The sequence below is a fragment of the Pristiophorus japonicus genome, unplaced genomic scaffold (genome assembly GCF_044704955.1).
Source record: "Pristiophorus japonicus isolate sPriJap1 unplaced genomic scaffold, sPriJap1.hap1 HAP1_SCAFFOLD_262, whole genome shotgun sequence".
Taxonomy (NCBI): Eukaryota; Metazoa; Chordata; class Chondrichthyes; family Pristiophoridae; genus Pristiophorus; species Pristiophorus japonicus.
Genome location: NW_027252362.1, coordinates 43277 through 47297, shown reverse-complemented (window position 1 = coordinate 47297; position 4021 = coordinate 43277). Strand labels below are relative to the sequence as shown.

The 4021-nt window shown below is 45.4% G+C and overlaps 1 non-coding gene across 1 annotated transcript; it reads left to right on the top strand.

Annotated features, from left to right (window-relative positions):
- The first annotated feature begins 3739 nt into the window (after positions 1-3739).
- trnan-auu (transfer RNA asparagine (anticodon AUU)) lies at positions 3740-3813 on the top strand. The gene has a single exon. It is a non-coding gene; the product is annotated as a tRNA-Asn (tRNA).
- Positions 3814-4021: the final 208 nt, after the last annotated feature.

Below are 4021 nucleotides of genomic sequence, written 5' to 3'. Positions count from 1 at the left end.
GGGTGGTATTCGGAGGATTCCCCGGGTCTGAGAGTTGAAAAGGGGATTAAGGGACAGGGAGAATGCCCATGGTTCCCATCCACAGCTCCTTTGTCTTCTCTGACTTCGGAGCCTCGAACCCGTGTGGTTCGTGTGGCAACGTTAGGATCGGAGGCGGAGCACTTAAATGCCTCTTCGGTTACTCAGGCGCTTAACACCCCACAACATTACACACGACCTTCCGGTAATGTGGAGAGTGGGGGAAGCACGCTCGAGCGGACAAGGCCAGAGCAGGATCATGATTCCTCTACTCCCTGTGGAGCTCGTGAAGGGAACACGACCTTAAGTGGTTTTGGGGATACCTGGTATGAGCGAGGAGGGGTCAAGTTACAGGACATGAGAGCTATCCTTCGTGAAGTGGGACCTGCACCTCTTCAGGATCTTAATAAGTTTGCCCAGTGGTGGTGTAATATTCTGGGATGGTGGCAGTCTGGGACATATCAGAGAAACCGAGGGTTCACATGGTTCTGTGAGCTTTAGGGAATCACTGGGGAACGGGAGTAGGTTTTGAAACAACTTCCAGGTCTCATGCTTGGTAGAATAATAGGTGAAATCTTTGTTACTCACTCGGGACACAGTTAATAAAGCGGCTTGCATTATTACCAGGGGAAGGACCCAGGGAGGCTGGGTAATGTATATTCTAGTTGTGTAAAAGTTTGGGAAGTAATTAGATTGATATCAGTCATTATGGGGATGGTACACATAGAGAGATCATTTTGACTCTCCTATCCCCGTCAGTAGTTCTGGAAGTAGATGCCTGGGGTGGGGACGAACGTTTTGATAAATGGTTGGCAAGGGTAGAAAGCTTGTATCAGGGAGCTGCAGGAATTTCAGTCATGGAAGTGAGACAGGGGTTACAGCGATGGAAGGCAGAAGGGCCTGAGTGGATGAATCCCGCGAGGAGCCACATAAAAGGAGCAGGACAAGGTGGTGGTCGTCAGTTGCTAGAGGACAGGGATAGACTGGCTAAAGAATTAGAAAAGTTAAAAGAAAAGTTGAAGAATCAGGAAAGAGAAGCTGGAGTCACAGACAGGAATGATACCTCGGTTCAGTTGCTGAGGTTGGGGGTTGATTCCGCAGGTGAGGGAGAATCCCTATAGGGATGCCGCGCCTCAACCACACATGTCGTTCCTTTAGGACCCTTACTTCAGGATAGGGGTGGCCATTCCCTTATCGAGGCTTGTGTGGAAGGGCAGCGGGAAATGGACACAGGTCTGCCGGACAAATGAAGTTGCTCCTGGAGGAAGGGGATTCCCCTCTTCAGAGACAGTTCCCCAACACCCCAGATACACGAGGAGCAGTTACTGAACAGTCAGAGATGAAAGCAGTGGGAGAAGCTTGTTCAGAAACATTTAAAGTTTCTGCAGGAATGGGCTGTCTCAGAACTGATGAGATGTTCAGTGAAAAGCTCAAATGTGGGAGTTACAAACATGATCTTAAAGGATGCGAAATAGAAGTTGGATCGTTGCAAATGTCGAGAGAGTGAATTACAGCAGTTCCGAATGGTGAACTGAGAGAAGGACTGGGTCTCTCGACCGACTATTCAGCATTTCCGTCATCCTTTCCTCGATGTTGTTACATTTCTCCCACAAAGCAGAGGAAATTGTTAAAACCTGTGCAGAGGGTAACAGACTTAGTCGAAGACACCGATTGTGAGTTTACATTTCTGAATGTAAACAGCATGGAATTCAGTTGGAAACATCAAATATTGAAAATTGACTTTTAATTAAAAATGGATATGGTGGTCACAGACCAACGGACTTTAAAATGGCATCCTGAGAATCTGAATCTACAAGAACCCTACTTTGACCCGAAGCGCGCTGCTATTTGGAAGAAGGAAATACGGAAATGGAATACAACATTTCAACAGCTACAGAGTTTGAATCAAGAAATCGTTGTGGACATTAACCATCACACTGCGGAAATCGAGAACGTGCACACAACTTTGGACCAGATTGAACATGTAAGCTGGTGGGAGTCATTGTTGGGATGGAGCCCGACGGCAACAGGCGTGATGAACACAATGATACACCCTGTCCTTATGCTGGTGCTGGTTCAGCTGGTCGTGCTGGTCATTTTGATTTACTGCGGATGTCGTGTTGGAAAACAAGGACAACAACTGGACAATGCTGTTCAACGAGCTCGAGCCACCATGCAAATGTATGTTACCCAGATAAGACCTGCAGAGAGGCGAGGAGAAGAAGTGGGGGAATGTGAGAGCACAGTCCCGCATTGCTGAACTCTTTGTTCAGCACGTGGTCTGAAGTTTGAATTAAAAAACAGGAAGATTGAAGTTTGGATGGAAAGAGACTGTTAGACAATGTGGTGCCTTCAGCCATTGAAATGAGTAACTGGTCATTGTCTGTATGTTAAATATTTGATTGTACCTTTGTTACTATTGAATGACATCTGTAGGTTAAACAAGCAATATTAATCTGTATGTTAAACAATTCACAAAGCCGTTAGCTGTGATTGTCTAAATGTAAAGAAATAAGAGTATAAAGATGAGACTCACACACGCAGACACCAGAGACACTGGACATTCGGAAGGTGTGTGTCTCAAGCAGCCACGGAAATCGAAGCAAGCTGCCTTTGTGAAGTGTTCTCAGTAACTTTCACACTTGGTTTGTTTGGTATGAATGTTTAAATAAAAGACCCGATCCTGCCTTTACTACAACGGAGTGTGTGCGGGTAATTCGAGGTTAAAAGCAACGAAGCAAAAAGAGCAAGACAGCCGTTTTCAACATTTTGTAACAGGTAACTGATGGTTGAGCACACGATTTGATAACTAGACTTGTAGATCAAGTATCAATGACAAAGGCAACAAAACTGCCCACCAGCACCAGGTGTATTTCACTTGTTTGTCCCAAATTTTCAGCAGCTGGGACAACAAGGAATCAGGTTCCACCGAGATTTGAACTCAGATCTCAGAGTGCTCACCATTACACTTTGGAACCAACCATGGTAAAATATTTGAAACAATTCTCAAAAACAACAAAATCATCTCCAACAGTACACTTTGGCTCGGCCTTTTCTCATCCACACCATCAGTTTCCTCTCTTTGCTCTCTGCTAATTATCGATGCAGAACAATTCAAACAGATGGCATCGAGGCTATGGTTTTTCAAGTAGCTGTTTCTGTTTCACACTGTTCATCACAGCTTGTACTTCAGTCTTGCCAGGTAAAAAGTGCGTTGGCATTGCAATGTATTCATGTAAAATGCTTGGCATGGAAAGAAAATGCAAAGTTTTGTCGAGTTAGTGAGTCGGTGACGAGGTTTGTGTTTGATGTGCGTCGCTTTCAATCTTTGAAATTTCACCAAGCAAAGAAACGGTGAATTGAACTGTCCCTGTTAGCATTGTGTTCGCGTTTAATCAGAGCAATATCCGCAGTCAGGAGCTGAAAAGGAATTAAAACCTAATACTGGCTTCGGGGCAATCAGAATACTTCGTCACAGACAAGGCACCGGAAGGCTGGAAGGTAGATCACACCGGTTGTGGGAGAGCTGGTTGGTGGTGACATGGCAGTGTCTGCAGTGTGCGGGACCAGACTGCTTCCACACATCCACAATGAATGTCCCACCCTTTACTTGGGAAAAGTACAACTGAGAGTGGACAAGTTCCATCCCGGTCAGAGCAATCTGAAGGTTTAACTGACTGACACCCTGGTTTGAGATGTCTTGCTGTGTGCAATTGCGTCAGTCTCTGTGGCGCAATGGGTTAGCGCGTTCGGCTATTAACCGAAAGGTTGGTGGTTCGAGCCCACCCAGGGACGAAGCATTTAACTGTTTGTCATTCCAGGTTGTCATTGTGCGTTTTGGCTGCGCGAATACATTCCACAAACATTGCCAGCTGTGCTGTTATCCTGTGAGTTCCCACTCCAGTATTTTTATGAGCATTCAGTTTGAGTGTATACAGAACTGAACAGAGATATCAGAAAATTTAACAAGGTTATGGGACATTGTTTTTTGTTAATATTGAAC